Source organism: Pinus tabuliformis, chromosome 6 (genome assembly GCF_031772625.1).
Source record: "Pinus tabuliformis cultivar Carrire ecotype Pingquan chromosome 6, CPIR1, whole genome shotgun sequence".
In the NCBI taxonomy this organism is placed as follows: domain Eukaryota; kingdom Viridiplantae; phylum Streptophyta; class Pinopsida; order Pinales; family Pinaceae; genus Pinus; species Pinus tabuliformis.
This window is the reverse complement of record NC_142292.1, coordinates 1,639,086,730-1,639,113,509: the sequence shown is the minus strand read 5'-3', so window position 1 is coordinate 1,639,113,509 and position 26,780 is coordinate 1,639,086,730. Positions and strand designations below refer to the sequence as shown.

Below are 26,780 nucleotides of genomic sequence, written 5' to 3'. Positions count from 1 at the left end.
AGAAACTGGCTGACATCCCAGAAATCTCCCTTCCCCCTAGTCTCCCAAGGAAGGTAGCGATATCTCTAGCAGAGAGAGGTCTGCTTGGACAATTTACTCACCTGTGGCCCTCTCCCAGAGCTATACAGAAATGGGTGGAGTGCAATAGGAATGCGAACATCCAAGGAAAAATTGCAATAAGATTATGTGGAAGGGGTTACTACACATTCCTCTTTGAAACCAAAGAGGACCGGAATCTCATCTTTAGAAATGGCCCCTACTTCATGGATTCGAGAGGTCTCTATCTGAACAGATAGTCCCCTGACTTCGACCCAGAAATGGATATACCTAATGCAGTCCTGGTTTGGGTCCGCTTGCCCCATCTCCCTCTTCATTGCTGGGGAGATGAATCGGTCAAAGCCATTGGGAACACTGTCAGAAAATACATCGACAGATGCAAACCAAAGGACAACATGCACGCATGCGCATGGATCTGTGTTGAAGTTGACTTAGGAAAGGGCCTTCCAGAAGCAATCAAGATCAAAGTGGACCAATGGACCCATATTCAGCAGCTGGACTACAAAAAAATCCCGTTCAAATGTAAGGTATGCCATGAATATGGCCATTTTTCTAATAGGTGTAGTAAACTAAAAGAAAATGAAATGAATGAAAATGCTGAAGCCACTGAACACACATGGGAACAAGTCAAAAAAAAGAAAGCAAACCCCAAACAGTCTGGCCCAAAACCAAAGCCTCCCCCAGAAATTCAAGCTGCATCCTTCTCCCCACTCCCATCTTGACTCAACCATTACCCTCTACATCAAACCCCTTCGAATCTTTGGAGGAAGAAGACCCCTCATCCACCCACTCTCCTCCTGATCCCCAGGAGCCCCCTCTCCCTGAAAGCCAATGCCAAGACACTATCGAATCCTCATTGCCTCTTACTATTTCCTCTCAGCCTCTTCTTGATCCTCCCCTCAACAAAATCACCAGAAGTTCATTTAAAGATCACGGGGGTTCTAGTGAACCCTCCAAGAAACCTGGCCCAAGCAGGAAATCTGCTAAGCAGCACAAGGATGAGAACGTGCAAAAGGACATAGCAATGGGAATGCAGACACCCATAGAAACTTATATCCTAGGGTAGCATGACAAAAAAGAAATCAACAAGGACCAAGGGGGGCGAGAACCTCGCCGCATACTGCATATCCAATGATGAAAATATTATCTTAAAACGTCAGGGGATTTGGGCACCCCTCTAAGGTAGCAGTCCTAAGGGATCTTATAATTTCTAAGAAGCCAAGATTTATTATGTTACAAGAAACAAAACAAAACCACAAGGAAATGAATAAAGTCGTTGAGAAGCAGAGACAATATAGAGGAAGCATTAGTGAGCCAAGATGAGCCTCAAGAGGAATAGCAACAATTTGGAATTAAGGTATATGGAACTGTATTTCGGAAATAATAAATCAACACTGGTTCAAAACAACTCTAGAAAATAAAGAAAATCAGCAAGCCATTATCATCTACAACATCTATGTGCCAAATCACTACAAAGATAAGGATAGTTGTTGGCATGATCTAAAAGACAGTTTGGATGCAGAAGAGAACACTAACATTATTCTAGGAGGTGACTTTAATTTAATTCTCCATGCCAATGAGAAAAGGGGAGGCAGTTTTATGCCTTATCCATATAGAATACAGTTGGAAAATATCATGCAAGAGCGTGATCTTATGGATGTCCCTCCAAAAAATTGTAGATACACCCAGAAAAACTGCAGGATGGGTGTTGGTAACATCATGGAGCGGTTGGATAGAATTCTCATCAATATTACACTTCTCTCTGCTTTCTCCATCGGATATGCTAACATTCTAACGTGCTCTGCCTCCGACCACTTCCCAATAACTCTAACGCTGGAAAATCATAGGCCACTTGGGCCCATTCCATTCAGATACAGTTCTCTCTGGAATGATATACCAATAGTTACAGGAATTGTTTATAGCTCTTGGATCCAACACATGGAAGGCTCTCCCAGTTTCATTTGGGAAACAAAACTACGGAAAACAAAATAAGCCATCAAAGAATGGGCTAAAACAAAGTATCAACAACCAGAGAAGGTAAAAAGAGAAATTAAGAACAATCTCGAGAGTATCCAAAGAGCAATAGAGGATAATGGCCTTTCCCAAGAGAACAAACAGCAGGAAAATGAACTCTACTTACAGCTATACTGAGTTAACAAAGAAAAGGAAACAAAATGGAGGCTCAAGTCGAGACAATTATGGTTACAAGGGGGTGAAAAGAACTCAGTTTTTTTCACAAGCAAACGACAGCCAAAAAGATAAGGAATAATGTTAGCTCCATCCTAGATGTAGAAGGTGATAGACAAAGCACTTAGGAAGCCATTCAAAGAGCTACTACAGATCACTATCGGGACCTGCTAACGGAAACAAAGGAAGCAGAGGATTATACAGATTTATTGCAGCATCTCCCAATAGGGATAAGCAGGGAAATGAATGACATTTTAAGCAAGGAGATAGATGAGGAGGAAATCAGGAGATCAATCTAGAATCTTCAACCTAATAAAGCCCCGGGACCGGATGGCTTTCCCATTTGATTTTAATGAGCATTTTGGGGAATTATTAAAAAGGACTTGACAAAAATGCTCAATTGGATCCAACGAAAAGGCAAAATAGGAGGATATACCAATGCTACTCATCTAGCACTCATCCCCAAAGAAAACAAGCCATCTTCCTTTGCTCGTTTCAAGCCCATATCACTCTGTAACTCCTCCTATAAAATATTGACAAAAATCATTGCTACTCACCTAAAGCCTTTGCTCCCTTCTCTCATTTCCAAAAATCAAGGGGGATTCTTAGCCAACAGACAAATAACTGATTCCATTTTACTTGTGCAAGAAGCCATCCATTCGAGTCAAACCAGAAATGAGAAAGGGTTTATCCTCAAGCTTGATCTGGCCAATGCATTTGACAGAGTGAGACACTCCTTCCTCTTGGAAGCTTTGAAGAAGATGTGATTTGATGACCGCTTTCTCAACCTCATTCGATCCTGCATTTCGGGGCCATGGATCTCCCCTCTTGTAAATGGCAGACCTGGAGAAGTTTTCCAATCCTATAGAGGCCTTCGACAAGGTTGCCCCCTCTCACCTTATCTCTTCATTCTAATGGCTGAATCCTTTAGCAGAGCATTGGACTTCAACCGGAGGGTTGGCTTAATCACAAGAATAAAATTTGGGGATAGGGTCAAGAACATAAATCATTCACAATTTTCCGATGACACCCTGTAGATTGGAGGGGCCTCAACCACAATAGCCAAGCACTTCAAATCTCTCCTTGACAAATACATGAGCTACTCTGGCGGAATGGTAAATAATTTGAAAAGATGCATATATGGTTGGAACACAAGAGTACAGGTGCTTCACAATATCGCCATCATATTTGGAGTCACATGCAAGTATGATTGGACTCACTTCTCTTACTTGGGCATGCCTGTAAGTGTTGGACCTTTGAGAGCAGAAGTCTGGGACACAGTAGTCGACAAAATGAAAAGAAAAGTGCAGCAGTGGGGATCTGTTTGGCTCAATAATGCTGGTCGCCTCACTCTTCTTAAGTCAGGTATATCTTCTCTCCCCCTATATCATTTTTCTCTTCTTCAAGCTCCGGCCTCCTTCCACAACAAAATGGAAATTTTCCTTCGCCAATTCCTATGGCGGGGGGGGGGGGAATGATAAAAAGAAATTAAACTTGATTAATTGGAAGCAGGTGATCCAGCCCCAAGACCATGGAGGTATTGGAATTAGATCTCCTAAATTTCTCAACTTAGCCTTTGGAGGCAAAATTGTCTAGAGACTCATTATTGGACTCCCAGCATGGTGGAAAAAAGTTCTGGAAATTAAATACCTCAATTTTCCTAGACAGCAACTTCTTGATCGAGATATTCCCAATAGATAATCCTCCAAAATTTGCCGATTATGCAAGAGAGCAATTCCACTAATTGCTCAAAATACTTCAAAAATCCCCAAGGGAGGTGCAAGCATCAATATTTGAGCAAACAGAATCATGGGTCAACAGCCAATAAATAGACATGGGGGAGTCCACCCTACCCTTTCCTTTTTTGAAAGAACAGGCATTCATTACTTGGACTAGATCTCCCAATAGGATCCTCACACCCTTCTTTGGTCAGGTTGGGCCTTCCCAGCCATACCCAATAGTCTTAACGCAAGTCTTTCTGTCGTTCAATCCCTTTTGCACAGTATAGCCTCTGTCCAAAAGAATGATCTTGATGTGTTTCGTTGGGACCCATCCGGATCCTCTTACACCATCCAAGCTGCTCACCATTATATTTGCAACATCAGCTACCCCATGCAAAGTTGGCGCCACTGGAAGGTATGATAGAATATTAGGACTGCATGAAGACCAAGAAACCCAAGGTATGATAGAATATTAGGACCGCATGAAGACTCCATCTGATGCATAACCCTTTGGAGGCTAGGTATGGAAAACAAAGCACGTCTTTTGAAATATACCTCTTAATGTAGCTTAAAAGTTTTCTTATGATTTTCGTATCATTCCGTCTTCAATGACATTCATGGTTGCAAGAACCAAAAGTCATTCCATGTGTTTGATTTGCGTGTCTTGCTCCCTTTCACTTGTTTGTTACATAGCTTAGAATATGAAGAGTATTACCACTTGTTTATTTAAGCTACTAAGGTTGTGACCAACATGATCTTATGACTAACCAGGCACGATGCAAGGCATCCTAAGTGGGATGAAAGATGTTTGATGATATGTATGTAGTCAGTACGCTCTTCTACATTACACCTTTGCATTAATCCTTGCTTTGTATCTTGCATGTACCCTCACCGCTTGTTAGATTTGGCTACCTACTGCCAATTGTCTCTTAGCTCTTTCCTAACGAAGCAGGTGAAAGAATTTCCTTCAACCTGATTTCTTCAAGGCTCTTCATAGAAATTATAGAGCTAAGAGAAGGAGATGTGGAATCTCACTATCAAACTCTTGAAAATACTTTGCATGTTCGAATATATCCAAACAATTAAGCTACCACTCAACAACATTGTCAATCTTGGAAGACTCAAGAAAGATCACATCTCTAGATATTATAAACTTCTTATTCACTTCATCATAGAGATGGTATGCTTTGGAGGTATGAGTACCCAAAGAAGATACATTTGTGATTCCTTGCACTAAGTTTTTTTATCTGTTCCTTAGGTATGAAGGCATAATATGAGGAACCAAAACACTTGAGATGCCTCACCAAAGGAATGTGGCCATACCACATTTCATAGGGAATCTTGTTTCTAATAGAAAGAGTTGGACACCTATTATCTATATACACAACACATAGAACCACATCAGCCCAAAACCTTATGAACTTAACATGTGAACTATGCCAAGTTCATAGTGAAAGTAATAAATTCCAATGAACTATGTGTTGAAAAATGCAGCAAGAAATTCTCAATTTGATTTTTCCTTGATTAAATTGAAAAAATTCAAATTTCCACATCAACAAACAACTTGGATGATGTTAACTTGTGTGAATTAACTTCGAGAGAGAAATAGAGTAGGTTTGTGTCTTGTGATTTTGATTAAAACTTCATAAGTAGTTGCAACTCTACACCATAATTTCTACAAGGATGGTGGAGGCAAATTACAGAATATTTGTTAGTAGACAATATCCCTACTTAAAAGTATCTATGACAACTTTTGCGAGAAGAAGACGTTGAGGATAAAATATTGGATTGTGGAAGAATTAGTCACAAAATTCACAAGGGCAATAATTTTGGTTGCAAGTGTGGAGGTAGATGGATTAAATGTAATTGTGTAGTAGACAAGTCACAACTACTCCTTTGATATTTGTCAATGATGTGTTACTATTTGGTAGATTGACCTCTTTTGATCAGTATTTGCACTCCTTATGAATAATAATAAATCTCATATGATTTCTTCTTACCGAGATGATGCATTAGTACTGGAGATTTATCATAATTTTGGTGTTATCTCCACTGCATTGGATGCAGATTTTGAAAATATTAGATTTATGCTCCAACCTAATTGTTATGGAATTAAGGATTGGAGTTTACTTAGAGAAAATCCATTGTAAACTTTTATCATGGGCACAGAGGTGGCTCTCCCTAGGAGGAAAGTTGACTCTAGTTCAAGCAGTCCTTCAGAGAATCTCTGTATATTGGCTTCATATTTTCGCTTTGCTTAAGAATATCAGTAAATGTATATTTTTGGCTTCATCTTGGCATGAGACAATGTGTCATAAAGGACAGAGTGGGCCTGGTTGTTGTTTACTATGTATGGAGGTGATGGATAGCCAGACTCATCTATTTCTTTGATTCTCCTCAGAAAAATCATTTTGGAATGGTGTATTTAATATGTTGCATTTATAGGCAGATTATAACTACTCTTTTGTGGTTGATTGTATTCGAGACTGGATTATTGAATATAAAACATTTGGACCACTTCCAATATACATTGGGGTTTCAACCCAAAGAATGCATTATTGTCTTGAGCTCCTTTGTTGTGATACATCCACCTCCATCCTTGTCAAAAAAGCTAAAAGCCTCCCTGAACTTAGACATAACCTCCATCCCATATTCCTTTAGTAGATAAAACCCTTCTCTCATTTTCTGACCATGCCAATCTACCGTCCATCCCATATTCTCTAATGAGCCCTGTGTAAACCACCATTTCATTGAAGGATGGGGAATTTGATGCGTACTCTAACCATATTTTTTAGATACTTTCCCCCTTTTCTTGCTTATTCATTCATTACCAAACACTATACCACTAGTTCTACGAATCTTGTGGATACTTATGACATCATTTTACATCAGTATGGCCACCTTTAATATGTATACAATAGGTTCAAGACATGACATATAGACACATGAGTATGTGACATCATTATTTCTTATGTTGAATTAGATCACTAAAAAATCACTTTTTATATGATTAAACAATATGGTTATGGTACTCTTCTTTTTTATTCATTTCAATAATTTTTAGCTCTAAGATCCCTCCTTCTTCACCTTGTTTCTTCAGTTTAGAGCAAGTGGGTGGTTGGTTCATTGGTGGTTTGGTTGGTTCATATCAATTAGTGAGTAAAGAGATCAACTACCTCAAATATAAACTATGGGGAAATCAATTTCTCATGGAGAAGGAATAAGTCACTCCTTCTTTAATGATTGAAGAAAAAGAAACTCTAGGAAATCAGCACCAATGAAGTGTTGAAAATGCAACAAGATGATGGAGCTTAGTGAAAAGGAGTCGCCTTCACTAAGTGGGCCCGCAGGCTATTTTTGGCGCAAAGTCTATTTTTAGACTATGTATATTTTTAGACATATGGATCATGGTCTATGAGTTGCAAGATGCTATTTATGGATGACTGGTCATGTTGGTAAAAATAGATGGACTTCTATTTTTAGACATATGGGCGGATTCTATTTTTAGACTGCCAGTCTAAAAATAGAACAGTCGAATATTATTAGCTCTTAATAATATTTGGACTATAAACATTATCTTATCCTCTTGGAGAACTTTAGTTCAAGCTACGGATGTGGCACATGCAACTGCCAGAAGGAAATACGCTTTTCTTATGGGTTAGTTGAGCTATTGCATGATGGACTTCAGTTAGAACTCAAGTGATTGAATTTGGTGGAGTTGATTGAGGAGTTGATGGAGTTGTGTTCAGTTTGACTTAGTTGAACTAGTTGTATTTAGTTTAACTGCAAAATACACTAGTGATGAGTGATGTGAATTAATTATTAATTAATTCACTAATTATTAACTCATAAATCAAGTAAAGAATACATCAGTTAACTCAGTGCATGGACAGTTCAGTGGAGACAGGTGTTAGAGGTGGAGACTACTATCAGTTGTGACTATAGCTGTGCATGAGATTTGCACAATCATTGATTGAGATTGCCAATGAGGATTGCGCAGTACAAGCCAAGGGAAAACGAGCTTGGATCATTCCTATTCTCACATTGGATTGCGTAGTAGAGGCAGGCAAATAGTGGAGGAGATTTGAACCTGTGACTTGATTCAGATCTGAGCTAGATTGTGTGTAGCAGGTGGAGATAGTACTGAGTACTTTTGAAGAGTATTTTACTATGTATTGTTACATGTTATCTATCATTATAATATACAGATAGTTCAGGGTTTTCAGCTGTATGCTTTCACCATTACATACTGTGTTGATATGTGTGATTGATGTTCAATGTGCGCATGCGATTGTTTTTGATTCCGCAAATTGATGATCAACGTAGAGGAGTTTATGTATTATGCATGAATTCTGCAAATAGTGTATAATCAGGATAATCTCTGTGAATAAGTGTTATATTATTCAAAATTTCTACATGGTATCAGAGTAGGGTTGATCATCAGATCTATTATTCAGAAAGTGATTACATTTTATTTCTTCAGGCAAAGTCTGTAATCGGGCCAGGTAGCCTCAGGATTCATCCTTCTTTTGGAAGGTGAGATATCCGGTAAAAGCCCATACAGTCAATATCTGTACGAGAAATACTTTGTTCTCACAAATTTTAGATCAGAAGTGGTTGAGTTTTGAGCTGGTGGAATTCGAATTTGTAGCAGTGCTTTCTTGGTGTCGAAGTTGAAATATATTTCAACAGATTGCGATTGGAGTATGCCCTTGAAGGCAGCTCGAATTATATTGCATGGAAAGATAGGATGGTGGTGGTGTTAGATGGAAATGGGTTGAAGGAGTTCGTATAGGTTGAGGTCCCAAAGCCTACTGATGCTGCTCACGTTGAGGCTTGGCAAAAGAAGACAACAAAGTGTCGAAGGATTCTGTTGGAGGGTGTGAAGGATCACATTGTATCCAGTCTGCATGGAAAGGCTTCTCCATACTTGATGTAGAAAGCTTTGACAGATTTATTCGAAAGCAAGAGCAACCAGAGGAAGTTGGAGCTCAAGGATAAACTCAGAAACATTAAGTGTGAGAAAGGAGATAGTATGCCCAAGTATCTCACGAAGTTCACCCAATGTCGGGATGAGCTAGGAAGTGTGTGGGTGACTGTCAATGATGAGGACTTGGTGAGCTTGGCTCTCCTTGGTCTTCCGAAGAGTTGGCATTCCTATCAGGACTCTGTCAATGGTCGGGAGAAATTGCCAACATGGGAGAGACTTTGGTCAGATCTTGTGCAAGAAGAGATCAGGCAGAATACTAGGGATGGATCTTCATCAAAGGCATCTAATGAAGAAAATTGCGCTTTGGCTGCCAAAGCAAAGAAGGGGAAGGAGAAGGGTTCTCTTTCCAAATCCAGTTCTTCCAATGATGGGAAGAAGGTTGAAAAATCGAAAGTGCGATGCTTTCGTTGTCATGAGGTGGGCCATTATGTTGAAAATTGTCCACAGAGGAAATCCAAGAAGGGATCCGGGGAAGGATCTGAAGGTGAGGCACTTGCTTCACAGTTTGAGTTGGATTTCACACTCTTTGCATGCCTGGTTTCATCCATGGTGGGAAGTGGTTGGTTTCTTGACAGTGGAGCTTCTTTCCACATGACTAGTGACAAGAGTTTGTTCAGTACTTTAGAGGAGAAAGATCTCCAGATACTCATAGCGATGGGTAATGATGAGAAGTATAGTGTCTTAGGTGTAGGCATGGTTATTTTTTAGAGGGAGCATGGAGCTTGCCTTACCTTGACTGATGTCAGGTATATACCAGGACTGAAGAGAAACTTGGTGTCTATCGCAATGCTAGAAGACAGAGGCTATGATGTAGTGTTTAGTAAGGGAAAGGTTTTCCTTAGACACATCATCACTAGACAGGTGAAGCAGATTGGTTCACAGGTCAAGAACCTGTATGCTCTTGAGGATCAAGATGCATGCAAAGCCTTGAGCAGCGAGGTAACTGATGGAGACTTGGTGGTTGAGAGGGAGCGTATATCACCTCTCAACATGCAGAGCCAGAAGAAGTCTCAGACGATTGTGGAGGAGCCACGATTGGTGCAGCAACTTCAGGAGGTTGTGGAGTAGCCACAACAAGGGAAGCTGAGAGGAGATCGAGTAGAGACATCTACTCATGCAGAGACCTCCAGTAGGGGAAAACTTCGAGCCAGGTGGGCTGAGGGATCACATGCAGCCATACCTCCAGGTAGAAGGTGGGGCGATATAGAGTGATCGTCCCAAGGAGGAGGGGCAGGATCCTTGAGGCACCCAACCTCTTGGATGAGACCTTGCTATGGGAGCCCCAATGTGGAGTAGCAGGAACTGACTGATTGGGTAGAGACAGATGCAGATGGAGCAGCAGAGAGAGAGACAATGTAGGGAATCCCAAGACAGCGCATAGCTAGCAGGTTGCAGCAATGCGAGAGGCACAAGTGTTTTGCACAGTGCTAGGTGGCACAGAGAGGTGTGCAATGGTGCGAGATGCGTGGAGATGTTGTAGTAGCGCAGATGTCAGAGAGGGAGCACTTGTCAGCAAGAGGTAGAGCTTCAGCATCAGAGTATGTTCCTAGCCCAACAGAGTGGTCAGTTGGGAGTGTTTTTGTTCCAAGTGTTGTTGGAGGAAGTGGATCGAGAAAATGTGTTGCATGCAGAACATTCCAGAGTTGCAAGATAGGGGTTGCAGATAATCCATATCTTATTGAGAGGGAGTGTTTAAAATGCAACAAGATGATGGAGCTTAGTGAAAAGAAGTCGCCTTCACTAAGTGGGCCCGCAGGCTATTTTTGGCGCAAAGTTTATTTTTAGACTATGTCTATTTTTAGACATATGGATCATGGTCTATGAGTTGGAGGATGCTATTTATGGATGATTGGTCATGTTGGTAAAAATAGATGGACTTCTATTTTTAGACATATGGGCGAAGTCTATTTTTAGACTTCCAGTCTAAAAATAGAATAGTCGAATATTATTAGCTCTTAATAATATTTGGACTATAAAAATTATCTTATCCTCTTGGAGCACTTCAGTTCAAGCTACGGATGTGGCACATGTAACTGCCAGAAGGAAATACTCTTTTCTTATGGGTTAGTTGAGTTATTGCATGATGGACTTCAGTTAGAACTCAAATGATTGAGTTTGGTGGAGTTGATTGAGGATTTGATGGAGTTGTGTTCAGTTTGACTTAGTTGAACTAGTTGTATTTAGTCTAACTGCCAAATACGCTAGTGATGAGTGATGTGAATTAATTATTAATTAATTCACTAATGATTAACTCATAAATCAACTAAATAATACATCAGTTAACTCAGTGCATGGACAGTTCAGTGAAGACAAGTGTTAGAGGTGGAGACTACTATCAGTCGTGACTATAGTTGTGCATGAGATTTGCACAATCATTGATTGAGATTGCCAATGAGGATTGTGCAGTACAAGCCAAGGGAAAATGAGCTTGGATCATTCCTATTCTCACATTGGATTGCGCAGTAGAGGTAGGCAAACAGTGGAGGAGATTTGAACCTGTGACTTGATTCAGACCTGAGCTAGTTTGTGTGTAGCAGGTGGAGGTAGTACTGAGTACTTGTGAGGAGTATTGTACTATGTATTGTTACATGTTCTCTATCATTATACTATACAGATAGTTCGGGGTTTTCAGCTGTATGCTTTCCCCATTACATACTGTGTTGATATGTGTGATTGATGTTTCAATGTGCGCATGCGATTGTTTTTGATTCCGCAAATTGATGATCAACGTAGAGGAGGTTATGTATTATGCATGCATTTCGCAAATAGTGTATAATCAGGATAATCTCTGTGAATAAGTGTTATATTATTCAAAATTTCTACATGAAGGAGAGACACTAAGTCCAAATGAAAAGATCAACGAAGTAGCATATAACCCCTATGCCACCATATATATTGAAACTAGGAGCCAAGATATCTCGAGTACAAATATTATGCATGAAAATAATCCATTTGTGTCTAAAATCATTGCTAATATATCAAAAAGTATACTCCCTAAGATTATCTTAGAATCCCGAGGTGATTTTGTGAGGAAGAGACAAATTATGGAAAATATCATCCTTATACATGAAGTTATCCCCTTTAGTATGAATTATGAGGAAACCTAGATGATCCTTAAGTTGGATATGGAAAATGTCTTTAATTGTGTCAAGCATAGCTTCATGTTTGGGTTCCTTTAGAAATTTGGGTTTAATATAGGATTCATTGCTTGGATATCCACATGTATCAACAATTTTTTGGTTTATCCTTTATGCAATGGGTTCTATATGCATTTTTTTGTGTTAGGACTTTTTTAGGGTTGGCCCTTATCAACTTTCATGTATATCATCATGGTAGAATCCCTTATCTAGAAATGGAATATAAATTGTTTTGATAGCTTATTTCAAGTATGTATGATTGGTGGAATCGAGTCATTCATAAGAAGAATCTAGGAGTGTGACGTCATTTCCTTGATCAGGTCATAAAAGTTAGAAAAGGTTCACAAGTCTAGAGGATTATCAATGTTGTTTTCCCTCCTTAATATTAACTAACTTTATTTCCAATAAATAATGAGCATATCAACATTTGGCATGAGAGTATCATGGGGAGGACTCCTTTATCTCAACATTAAAACCTTGTCACCCTTAAAAAATTGTGGAACACCATGGGTCATCATATCTTTTGTTTCGCTTTACATATCTAAAGAGGAAAGGCTGTGATTTCAAATTCAATCATCTAATCTATTTGTTGCAGGTAGATCTAAGCCATATTTTAAGAAAATTGAATTCATCTTTAGCCATTTCCTCCTTCACACAAATGGCTAGGGTTTGAAGTATCAACCTCTATTTTAAAATGAGATTCTATTAAGACCCGTCTAATATTTTGTTTGGATTTTGGGCCTAAGCTTGAATCAAAATATATTTTGAGGAGGCTAAGAGGGTTTTAAAGTTGATTTATAGCTTCAAAATTGATTTGTTTTTTTAATTTATGGAGCTAACTCGATTTACTTACAGGCTTAGGAGTTTCAGACACAAAATTCATTTGAAAATTTTGGCAAATTTTATTCGAGCTTTTCATGGGATTTTTGACGCGGTTTTGGTTCGGCTTTTGGAAGTACTCTGGACTTTGACTAAATTGCATTTTGGGGCATGTCTTAGCATAAACATCATGCATATGATGCTTCTGAGGTTTCTTCGATCTTGAGGATGCGACAATGTTCACCGTTGATTGCTTTAAGCATATGGAGGAGGATTAACTAGATTTGCCTTCATAAGTGAATATTTGCCACTAATGCAACCAATGTTTTCGCCAATGTAATAAACACAACACTCCAAGAGAGGGTATAAGGATTATTTCCATGTAGAAAATCTTGGTCAGCACAATATGAATTATGTAATTCCCCAACGCGACAACATGAACAACGAGTGACGATACATAGCAAAACATGTATTGCAATAAAATTTATTATGAAAGCGTAAGCTCCCCAGGAAAATATCATATAGAAGTAGGATAAAGAATTTAATGTTGACATTTCCTTATCCGCATTGGATTTTGGAAAACCTACAGTCAAGGCATTTGGATTTCCTTTCTGGCCTCTAAAGCGGTTACGAGGCAAATGAGCCCTGGCCTCGCCAGACATCTCGTTAAGACCACAATCTCATGATGTACTGTCATAACCCCATTTCTCAAGAACAATATATATATATATATATATATATATATATATATATATATATATATATATATATATATATATATATATAGTCATAAGGTTTTACATACCTGGGATTACCCTTTGGAATTATATATACAATTTCCTATGATTCATTTACCTTATGTCACTTTATGCACATCAATTGTCATACGGGTATGGTTTAAGGGATTGGTGTACTGCTTTTTAACTTTAATAAAAATCTCTGTAATATGGTTTGGACGCATGTTAACCACGCGGCAATGGTTTCAGGGGTAACTTTACGTTTTCCCTTTAGCCATCACGTGGCACCCCTTATCCATTACTATGAGAATTATCTCCTGCTCTACTTCGTACTATACGAGGCCAGCAGGCTGTCCAATCTTTTTGCCTTGCATCAACTGTGGAGGGCACACTTCGCAATCCAACGGTGGCAGATCGTCTCTGCGGGCTTCCGCCTAAACTAACGCTTGCCTTGGGTGATGGGATCATTTTTTTTGGAACGTTCTCTACAGCTTTTCTCTGGTTCAGTACATGTGTTCCATCTCAGAGAGCCTAGCTCGTAGACCCTGTTCAAATGCCAGAGGATTCGTTTCTAAACCCTTCAAGTAGATAGCCACACAATGTCTTGTTCCTTCTGTAACCTTTTGGCTATGCGTTCTTTTCGATTTGCTGATAAACTTATCGATTATGCTCATGCATCATGTGTCTGCAGGGTTATTTGGCAATGGGGTCCTCCTACAACACTGGAATGAGTGTTGTTCATTCGTTGGTCGGAGTTTTCTTTAGTGGTAAGCGTCTTGGCAAGCACGAGGATAAATTCCTTGAGTTTTTGTTTTACTGCGGTTTGCATTACTTCTATTGTTGTCTAACATGTGCTATTCGGGTTGCTCCTTGTACAGATTAGGCACCCGTTCCTCACACGGCCTAAAGACTAAGGAAAACCCCACCCCCGTTCTGTTCCGAGTTCCAGGTATGGGGAATCCTACCAGCCGCGGCTATGTTTGTTTTGCTTCAGAGTTTTTCTTGTGTTTAGAGGAGGGTAACCCTCTAGGTCACCTTTATTTTTGATTGAACCAGGGTGGGGAGGGTTATTCGTTCCCTCCAAGCTCCAGTTACCATGGACATGATAAATGTAATTTTAGACTCTTGAATTTGGATGTCCGACTGTAATTCCTCTGCTCAAACAATTGTAACTATATATATATTTTAACGCACAACTGTGCTTATTTTGCTCACATCATATTAGGCTCCTTATTTACTGGACTATAATTTATTGTGAGGGTATACTGCTTTTAACGACGGAATATTTTTTCCTCGTTTGTGCTTGTTTAAAGGTTACCGCACCAAGACCTTTTTGTATAGGAATTTGTACTTGTTTTTGTTTTATGAGTACATAGTATTACACAGCTTTTATCTATGTCATGTTTTTTTTTCCGTTTAGCTACACATTCCTATACAGTTTATATGATGTTTTATGTAATTGACTGAAGAGGGTCTTATCCCCTAAGCTTACAACCTCCCTTGTTGAGAGGGTTCGAACCCTGCCCCTCAATTACAGTGTTCTTTTGAATTAATTCCTGATTGCTTCCAGGTTATTAATACTTGTATGCTGGAAAGAGTTAAAATGCGGACAAGATAATAACCCTACCAACCTGCTGTTCCATTCTATTCCAAACCCAGTTTTCCTTTTTGGGTGTTCCATTTGGCTTAGATAATGTCCACAGAGCGGGTCTCCAGCTGCGCCACTCCGCTTTCTGGCCTTCCTTATTACAGAGGAAATGCTCTACCACATCTTAACACAACCTGCAATAATCTCTGCCTTAGATTAGGGTCGATACAGTTTGCGGCAAGCAGACGTTGTTTTATTTTATTTTTTTCTAATTATATACACCTATGTCTCTTAAAGAAAGGGGCTCGGCCCAAAGGCTGCAAGCCATTACTGAGTAATGCTGGTCTTGAGTTGATTCCATTCACTCGTCTAATTTTGGGTCTGCCTAAGCATTTATTTGTTTCCTTCTTATTTACTGATTGGGATTTTGTTTGTTGCAGTATTCATGGGCAATGTGAAGTTATCATGTTTGATGTTACTGCATGATTGACTTACAAGAATGTCCCAACGTGGCACAGAGATCTTTGCAGGTATATATTTTACAGAGGGGTTGGATCTCTAAGTAGAAATGAAGGTTCCTTAATTGTGTGGTGGCACAACTTCCTGAACCGATTAGCTAAATATCTTTGTGAATTTCAGGGTGTGTGAGAACATTCCTATTGTTCTTTGTGGAAACAAGGCTGATGTGAAGAATAGGCAAGTGACAGCTAAGAAAGTTACTTTTCATACTAAGAAGAATCTTCAGTACTATGAGATATCTGCAAAAAGTAACTACAACTTTGAGAAGCCATTCTTGTACTTGGCACGGAAGCTCTCAGGGTGAGCCTTTAATCTAGTTTCTGATGCTCCCTAATATGAATGTTGTATTAAAAAATTTGCATTGATTCTATAATGGCTTATTTTTATAGGGATCCAAACCTTCATTTTGTGGAGTCACTTGCTCTTGCTCCTCCTATGGTTCAGATAGACCTTGCAACCCAGCAACAGTAAGTAGAATGTTATTTTCTTATAATTTTTTGTTAACTTTTATTGAAATAATTTGCTCCATTTCTAAAAGATTGAAACTTTGGCTTACAACCCTTTTTGTTGTCAGGTACGAGGCAGAACTTGTAGCAGCTATGGCCCAACCCCTTCCAGATGATGATGATGATTCTTTTGAATAGCTTTGTTAAGATGCTTTTTCATATTTAGGGATTGGCGGATTCAATTAGTTTTGTATCATTGGAGTTTGCTCTTGAGTTCTGACATTTAATTCTAATTTGTATTTGGGGCTTAGAATAGCATTATCGCATCTCTCTATATGTGATTTGGGTACTGTGCAGATGTTTTCATCGGTGGAGTTGGCTAAGCTATCTTAGTTCAACTCCATTACAGGTCTATTTTATATGCTAAGACAGTTTTTTCCGTTATACACTCTTGCACATTTTGCACAAGAAATTTTTGTACTCTTCAAATATTTCAAGAATGCTCAAGTGCCTTTCATTGTGTACTATTGGGGGAAATGCTACTTCCGATGCTTGTTGCTTGTAATATATTATGGCTTGTTAAAACTTTCTCTGAAAATTCTAGCTATGTCTGAGGATTTATTTTAACTCTGAAATTGGTTTACATAGTTGATAACTGTGGCTATCAAGCCTGCCTGGGTATTCTTGTGGGTATGTTGTCTGTTGAACACATAAAGGTATCGCCATTTCATTAATTGGGCTCTCGATTGATTTCTGCATAAATATTCCCATTGTCTAAATCTAAAGTAGTTTCCATTCAACAGTCTACAAATTCTTCTTTAACTATAGTAAAACTAGGAGATGGAACGCTTATCAAAGCTAAGGTAGCATCTTAAATCGAAACTTCTGACTCCCATTTGAAGTAGATATTAAAGATTTATAAGATGGCACACTGTTGAAAAGTTGACAGTAATTAAATATGCTGGCTGGACATTGCATTTATATATGGGTGGCCATGTTAAGCTCATGTCATATATCCCGCTGCAATTTTTTTTTTTTAATATATACATATACACACATCTATAACTTATTGACATTGATTTACAATGGAATATTTTTTTTTTTACACTTTATGATATTTGTTGTCCTCCCTAACGAGTAAGTAATTTCAAGTATTTATAAATTTTCAAGTGTTTTTCAAATTATGCTTTTGCCATAAGTTTGGAACCCTTGGAAATGTTAGAAAGAGTTCGATTTTTATCACTTTACCTTTTTGAGATAGAAAACCTAATAAAGTTTATCCAAAACAAATTATATATTTTATTGCAAAATTACAGTATTGGAATAAGAAAATAATCATTATTACAGCTATATAATTAGCAACACATAGACGTGCTTTATAAGGTTGACAGTCCTGTATCATGTGTACATAATTGTCAACACATGAGTTATTCTCTATACGGTTGACAGGTCTGCAATTCCTATTCTTATGTATGCTCACATAATGGCTCACTTTAAAACTTGCATGAAACAAGTCCTATAGCTGTACAACTACCCAACCGGTTGGACAGGACTACGTAGTTCTCCATGACTCGAACCTATTAGCAATTGACATGATCTCCACCCGATGATTCGTGTAATCCCCCAGGGCTATGAAATTAGCATTGTTGTGGTTTTTGTGTTGTTTGATACACATTGATTTGGGTTAACATTAACTGAGAATTAACTTATCTGTCCCAACCCGGGTACGTGGCGTGGGCAGTCTCCAGCTGTCGCCTCGGGATCCTTCATGTATCGACGGCTACGTGGCGTGGCCAGTCTCTAGCTGCCACCTCGGGATCCTTCATGTATCGATGGCTACGAGACGAGAGAGGCGATCCTACGGCTGCCATGGATGCTTGCCGACTTACACTACTCTTGGCGTCGGGTTGTAGTCCCATTCTTCCACGGGAAGACCTGGAACTTGTTCTGCCTCCTGCCTCAGCTGAGGGCTTGACAACCTCGGCTCTATGGTTTGGTTGCAGAGAACATGTGCGCGAGGTTTCAGAACCTAATCCCACCACCAGAATTTATCGACCGGGTAATTATTTGACAGTTTCCTTTCCTAGTTCGTTGATTTACAATCATTTGATTTGCAGATAGACCCATCATATACAGGATAAGTATTTACAATTCTTTAACCACATTGTCTTGCTCACTCGCAGGTACCCCTACTCCTTTTGTCTAGGTTGTGGATGAAATTGGACGGAGTGGTGAGCGGATAACCATCCCGGCTTCCACCGGTATGATGAAATTCCACTTGCTTTTGTTTGTAGGAATGGGATTTGGACCTGGTCTACAGGCTATTGCGCCTGATTTGTGTCTACTGCTTGCCAGAGCTCGCGGATAGGTGGCCCGGTTTCAGGTTCTAGTGAAGTTATCCCCGAGAGGGCTTCTGTTGTTTTAGTTAAATGAATATGAGGCTTTGTTCCTTGTGGTTTGCTTTCTCTGAGCCGCGCTGGCTGTGCATGATATTCTGATTGTTTACTGGATGATGAGATACCGGATTCCTACTTATGGTCAGAAGAAGATCGTCCCATTGAACAGCCAGGAGACTGCGAAGAAAATGGTACTCCAATTTTTTTTATTGATGTGGAAACATCGGTGGACCTTCCTTCTTAGTGCTTAATTATGTATCGTTCAACTTAGTTTTTCGTTCGAATTCACCCACAGGGAACTTGCTAGTGCACATTGTCATGCGGAAAGAGTCAATTTTGCGGACAAAACCGACCTCCCTAGAAGCTAAGGCTTTCTAGTGACAAACAAGGCAATCAATCACTATCTTTCCCTAAATATGCATTTAAAATAAAAGCAACCAGGTGTTTAAAGCATACCTTTAGTCCAACACTATTTGTAGCAGCCAAGCCTCTCCGATCCAGATGAGCTCCTCCTTCTCTTTGAAACCTGCATTCACTAACAAGCAAACGATTACATAGCACCTGGATAACTCATATAATAAAACATATTCATCATAAAGACCAAGGAGTATATGAAACAAATTATATATAACAACTTGTTGATAAAAATGAACTTAATTGTATTAATTGGAAACAAAAGAAACCATTACAACCAGTGCCTTGGTGTTGTGCAGGTCCCTCCCAGGGTCCAGTAAGAGTTCTCTTTTACTTTGATCAGCTCACCCACTTCCAAATGAAGCTAAGAAAGGATGGGAATCTCTCCTCTCAAGCTCTATAAGGTAGTCCTAATTTCAGCAGCATCTACCCTTAGGAATGTTCAGCTTTCAACCTCCTCTCCCTCTGGCCCAATGCCTGTATTTATAATGCTTTGGAGGAAGTTAATTAGGTCCACCATAAATGGGATAAGCCCCTCTTTCAATGGGATAGCTCCCCTCTTGATGGGATAAGTTCCTCTTTCTTTGGGATGCATGAACCATCTGGAGGCGCTCAATACACGTCAAACCATCTTCTAGAATGCTCTAGAATCGACCACAAGTAACTTTTTTGAAGTAAAACTCGCGCCTTTTGACCTTTACAGGAGTATGCACCCACCCCTTTACAGACAGAGTGTACAAGTACACAGGTATTGTGAACTTGAGGTGCGTACACGCAGGTAAGGGTAAGAGAAACTACGTAACCAGAGTTAATTGAATTTTTAAGGACTTTCTCTCTTTCTTGGAGTTTGACATGAGGAGCAGAGGTATAAGACTTGCCAAGGAGGATAGTATGACAATTGATGGAGTCATACTAACTGCAAATAGTCATGGTGACAAATTTTAGTGTAACAGATTTCCCTCTAAAGTGCGAAGCCTGTAGTAGATTAGGGTTTCATATCATCTAGGAAGGGTGAAGCACTTTATCATTTCAAGGATTATCTTGTGGAGAGCCCAGTTGGAACCTGCAAATATTCAACACAAAATACATATATGAGATCATATCATCACTGAGGTAGGCATTCCCATACTCAGATTGAAAAATTTAACTAACAAACTAACTACTACTCTGATATATGAATGATTTCGCAGTACATCATAATCATAGACTCATGTAGACACAGTATGGACGCATCCATCTGTTTATAATTAGTCTATTGTATAATGAATACAAAACTCCTCGTAGCCTGGATGGTGGAAACTAGATCCATGGTCTTCATTTCTACTTCCCGAAATAGTACGATTATATCCATGCGAATAAATGAGTTGATGTCGAACATGGTAGAAACCACTTGATTACGAGTCGATGATGTATACTGTTAACAAGTGTGAGAGAGACCACCAGTGATGTCAATGGTTCTCAAAGTACCCAGTACAATCCATGAGATGTGAATGAATGTGTTGGTGTCGAACATGTCACGGAATCCTTCGATCGAAAGTCAATGATGTAAACTGTCGTCAAAGGCGAGAAACCTGTCATTGATGCATGCAGATTTCAAGGTACTAACGATTTCTAGGTCATCTTTCTAGATAATGTGCTGATGTCGATAGAAAGCGACCCGTTGCAGGCAAGCCCACAACAAAAAATCATAAATCAAGTTGAATAAATGTAGCTGTAAGGACTGACTCAGGGATGGTCAAGATGGATGACAGGTATTTTGCAGATGAATGGTTTATTTACAGTGACCTCTTGAACACATAAAGACACAACAGATGGCTTGGTGACAATTGACCCAAAGTTAATACCCAGAAACCGGCTGAAGATTTTCAATTTAGTTTGATCAACTATTAGGGAAAGGATTTCCCAGCCTAGGTGAATGAAAAAGTGTCGTGTTCAAGAGTGGTGATAAGGTTTTTCTGGGACAAAGGATAACAAATAGGCTCATTTTTCTCTCTCTTCCCCCACCATTTCTGGCAAGTACCTCTTTATTTTTTACAAGCTTGAGGAGGATAACATATGCTTGATTATAAGCTCATCCTTCGGATGAGTCCAACTTAGTTTAGATTCGAACCCTAAGAAGGAGTGGTCCGCTCCTGTTTGTAATCGAACAGGTCCTTTAGTGTGAAATTTTAATGAGTCCAGTATAGGAGAAACTCGGCGTTTTTCAATTTAGAGAGTCTGAGAAAACTTAAGAAGACTCCAAGGTTGACCTTTTTCGTAAATTTGTGTCTCCCAAGCCCGAAAAAGTATAAAATAATACTTGAGAGAACCGCTTGATCTTTACGACCAAGGAGTACTTTCATGATTAGTGTCTTTGACCTGAAAAGTAAAAAGCGATCAAGGACACGTCGTTTTATTTCCAATATCGAATTTGAAACGACAAAAATCTGGCAATCTTTTCATGTTTTTACGGTCAGAAAAGGGCTATAAGAGGACCGTCTTTTAATTCCGTTTTTAATGAGTGTAAAAGAAACGCTCGGCGATCTTCTCATGTTTTAGGAGTCAGAAAAGGGCTTAAAGATGACTCTGATGTTTTTGTTTGTAAAAATTGACAATTTTCCCTGAAAATCCTTTATCCTACACAAAAACCAACACATTACTCATACCTGTTTAAAGATAGATAAAAATACTTTGAAAAATACCTTTTCATGGTGAAAAATAAACAAATTTACCATTTATTTATCCAAAAAACCTATAAAAAGAGCTTTTACCAACTAATTTTTACCATTTTACTGTTGAGGAGAGAAAAAGGGCTTTTGGCAAGAAACTTCCCGTGGACATTGCGGAGAATCCGACCGTCGAAATCGAACGCCGTCTCTTTCAGGTATTCTACAACATCCTCCTCTTCATTTTCATCCATTTAGAATTTGTTTTTAGGCCCTAGATTTTATTTTTTGGAGGCTTTGGGGTTTCAAGATCCGCTTTTCGGGGTACGCAGGTGCCACACTAGGGACCCGCGTACCCCGACATTTTCTCAGTTGGGAAAATGTCGGGCGTACGCACCTTGCCTTAAGGGAACCTACGTACGCATGCTCTGTTCCTAAAGGCGGGGTGCGTACTCCACGCAAAGGGTTTACAAACCCCAAATTCTCCAAATTGGACCAACAATTTTTGATTTCATGGATTCTAATGGATGTTTTCTGGTGTGTAGATTGTTCACCATGCTTGATTGGTGCGAGAGAGAGCACTAAGATGTTGATTTGGCCACCATTAGTCATCAACCATCCATTGATGCTTTGAAGGCATGCGGCCTTTATAAATACTGAGCCATACCTGGCATGAGGGCCCAAGTGCACTTTCTAGAGTGCCTGGTAGAAAGATGGAACGTTCAGGACCAGTGTTTTTATATTGGAGGGCACCAACTCGAGATAGAGCCCTCAGATATTTACTTTCTCACTGGTTTGCCTAAGAGAGGCGAACACTTGACTCTGTTCGGGACTAGGCCGGGTGGCCAGTCCATCGCTAGTCTCTGACTAGAGTGGTGTAACACTCAGACTCAGGAGAAGGGGATAGAGATCAAAACTATATCCCGCCCTGAACTTATGGTGATTGCTTTTACAGTTACTAGACTTTGCGGGGCTGCCGCTTTACACATTGCTACTGGATCCCAGATGCAGATGGCGATTGATTGCTATCGAGGTACCATTTTCAACTGGCATGATGCTGTGTTGGCCAATTTAAAGGGCCAACTGACTAGAGCCAAAAACGGACAGCTAAATACTTTTTGTTATGGGCCTTTAGTTGTGAGTTTTGGCTTAGAGAGGGTTCCGATGCTGATCCCACAACAGCTCACTGTTGAGGCTGGGCTTCCCCGAGAGCCCAAATTGATGCGATGGGTTGCGGTTATGGCCCGTTATCCTGATGAGGGCACGGAGGTTCTCCAATTTACTTAGGAGTACTTTCACTGGTTAGAGGACCAGGTCTTTTCTATACAGGATTTTCCTTATGCCGGAGTTGATTTTCGTGGAGATCCGGACATGGTTCTTCCACCGGGAGAACAATGGGATGACACAGGTAACTTCATTTTCCACAAGTTTTTTAAACTATCTATTTTTTTTGTTTGTTTTTATATCGTCTCAAAATTGATAGTAATAATTTTCAAATTGCAGATGTAGGCCCACGCCGTCTAGCCAATCTCCGGCGTTTCGAGAGGAGACTACTAGTTGCAGTGGCACCGGCCCCACAGGACGAGGCCAAAGAGACCTTAGCTGAGTTGGAACAAGACCTAGAGCGTCTTACAGCAGATATACCAGAGACTACTATAGATGATATTCCTATCAGGCTTCAGCGCTATGTAGTCACAGTCCCAGGACCTTTTAGAAGGTTCTTGTGTAGGGTGGCCCGTGCAGTGGTGTCATATAAAGAGCATCACCAGTGATTAGATGGTCGTTTTGTAGACACATGCGACATTTTGGTTTTTTGTACTTATCATTTTTGCCGATCATAAGGTGTTTTTCAACCTATGATCGAAGACGATGTATTTTTTGACACACTCCTATCTATATATATCATTATTACCAGCTTATCTGTTGAACATGTGTGATGAAATTTTTTTAAATTTACATGTATGATTATTGCAAATGTCTATTTAACATTCAAGAAGCAATTGCATCTGCTAATGTATTTAAAGACCTTGGAATATGCTGATATTCAATGTAATCAAATTCACGTTCCAAGAGACGCACTCTCAAAAATAACCTTAATAACACTGGATTTCTAATGGCATACACTCTATTAAGCTGTAATACAACGAGTTCAGAATCTAACCTCACTATTAAACTCCGAATCCCAAATGAAATAGATTCAGACAATAACTCAATCACTGCACTGTACTCATCAATTTTGTTTGTTGCTTGACCGAGGCTCACCCCATGCATAGAAACTAACTCGTCAGAGGGCGAATAGATAACCCAAGCTGCGGAAGAGATATTCCGTGTACTACGACAAGCACCATCAGCAAATCCAATGTATGTTTGGAGAGGCATCGACATCTGCAAACATCAAGAGTAAAACCAAGATAAGCAGAATAACGACGAAAAACACACTCTCTAAGCTAAGCACACTGTCTAAACTAACAAACACACCAGCTAGAAAGAAAAACCTAACCTAACTATAAATTCTCGCATACCCATCATTTAAGCATAATGCCTCTTTAGGTAAAGTCCATTCCTGGGTTTACCCAAAGAGTCCCCGTCAAATTCTACCAGCTCATAGGCCCCTTTTGCTAGCTTTCGCTTGACAATATAGTGCCCATGCCACATAGGAACGAATTTTCCAACACCTAATTTATCATTAGCTTGATCATACGTTTTGCGTGAGTCTCGATTGCCAATGCAGCATCACGTCGAGTCTCCTCTAATTGAGCTAAGTATAATAAATGATTCTCCTCTTTGGAAGTAGCTGGAAGTAATTCGATGGCCATTTGCAGTGACGGGATTTCGCTTTCAATGGGTAGCACAGCTTCCAAACCATAAACTAGTTGGAAAGGAGCGAACCCTGTTGATGTTTTCACTGAGGTTTGATACGCCCAAAGCACTGAAAATAACATGTTGTGCCAATTCGACCGATGAATACCAATGATTCGTCGGATCATGATAACTAAAACTTTGTTGATGGACTCAACCAGACCATTCACTTGTGGATAATAAGGAGTTGAGTTATCATGATGCAAACCAAGCTGGCCTGTAAGTTCTGTCGTCATAACGTTTCGAAAATGGCGTCCATGGTCAGTGATTATCGCTTTTGGGACACCAAACCTAGAAATTATGTGATTGAATACCAAAATTGCAGTTTTCTTGCCGTCCGCCTCGAATGTAGGCATCGCCTCAGCCCACTTAGTAAAATATTCTACCGCAAGGATGATATATGCATGCCCCCCAACCGAGTGAGGGTTACATTTAATAAAATCGATACCCCATTTGGAAAAAGGACCAATGGCAATTATAGGGTGGAGAGGAGCAGGTGGAGCGCGCATCTTTCGATCAAACACTTGACAGTTGTGGCATTTTCGGACCGCAGTAATACAATCTTTAAACAAGGACAGCCAGAAGTAGCCAGCGTGCAATATATTTTGGGCTGTGGCATACCCAGACATATGACCGCCACATGCTCCAGAGTGACAGTCATTCAGAACCCTTTCAGCTTCCTCGTGAGTTAAGCAACGTCGAAAAACCAAGTCCGCCCCACGGCGATAAAGAGTATCTCCAATAATTTTGTACTATTGGGACTGGAATCGAATTTTCCGACATTCCAACTTTGAAACTTTGGGCCGAAAGGATTGGGTCTGGAGATAGACGATGATATCCCCATACCACGGATCTAAAGTGCTGATTAGAAACAAAGTTTCGTCCGCAATGGGCTCCTCTACCACAGTTTCTGTGTCAGCACGCGGGAAGTCACACATTAACTCTGCAAAAACTAAAGATTTCTTAGACTTAGATTTTTCAAACTCCAAGTCGAACTCCTGCAGGATAACGATCCATTTAGAGTACTTGCCCCCTAGCAATTGTTTAGTTAAAATGTAGATCATAGGGTTGCAATCTGAAATGACTGTAGTTTTACGGAGTAAAATGTAGTGATGAAAATGTTGGACAGCTTGAATGACTGCCAATGCCAATTTCTCCACATGTGAATATTTGAGCTCAGTTGGATTTAACATCCGACTAAGGTAATATATCACATGTTCCGTTCCGAATTCGTCTTCCTGAACTAAGACCATCCCAATGGTGGAATGAGCGGCGGCGAGGTACAAAAAGTAATCCTGGTTGTAGTTGGGAGGATGCAGCAACGATGCTGGGTCAACGCGTGCTTGAGTGCATCAAAAGATTTCTGAGCTATCTCATCCCAACTAAATTGAGTGTTTTGTTTTAACAACCATGTAAAACCCTTTGTAACCTCGGCATAGTTAGGAATGAATCGTCGTAAAAACTTTTCTTTCCCCTGCAAACTTTGGAGTTGGCGAAGACTCGAAGGAGGAGGCAATTTGATGATAGCTTCTACCTTCGAGGGATCGACGCGAATGCCGGCTTTCAAAACTGCAAATCCTAGCATTTGTCCCACTTCTATACAGAAGACACATTTGTGTGGGTTCAACCGAATACGATAATGCCTACACCTCATGAAGATTTCTCGTAAATGGACAAGGTGGTCAGCTCGATGCAAGGAATGAGCAGGCAAATCATCGAGATATGGTTGCACAATGTGTTTGATGTCATGAAACGCATAAGACATCGCCCTTTGAAAAGTTGCTCCAGAATTCTTAAGTCCAAAAGGTAATTTGCAGTAAGAAAATGTCCCCCATGGACAAATGAAAGCCGTTTTTGGTTGATCGGCATGTAGAATATTGATTTGATTCTAACCAGAAAAACCGTCCATAAAGGAAAATATTTCACTGTCAGCATAATCATCAATTATTTGATCGATATAGGGTGTTGGTTAGTTGTCCTTTAGACAAGCTCGATTAATGTCCCTATAGTCGATGCATATTCTTATTGTTCCCTGTTTTTTGTTAACCGGAACAATATTCGATACCAAATCCGTTAACGGGATCAGATAAATGAAACCTGCTTTCAACAGCTTCTTAACTTCTACTTTAATTGCAGTCGCTTTTCGTGGGTGAATCTGACGCAAACGTTGCCGGACGGGTTTAGCGTCTGGGTAAGTCTTGATCTCATAAACAACAATCGCGGGATCAATTCATGGCATTTCCTCATAGGACCAGGCAAACACGT

At 39.8% G+C, this 26,780-nt stretch overlaps 1 pseudogene; it reads left to right on the top strand.

The window, feature by feature from the left end:
• Window positions 1-3,356: 3,356 nt before the first annotated feature.
• Window positions 3,357-16,399, top strand: LOC149265224 (GTP-binding nuclear protein Ran1B-like; annotated as a pseudogene).
• The last annotated feature ends 10,381 nt before the right edge of the window (window positions 16,400-26,780 follow it).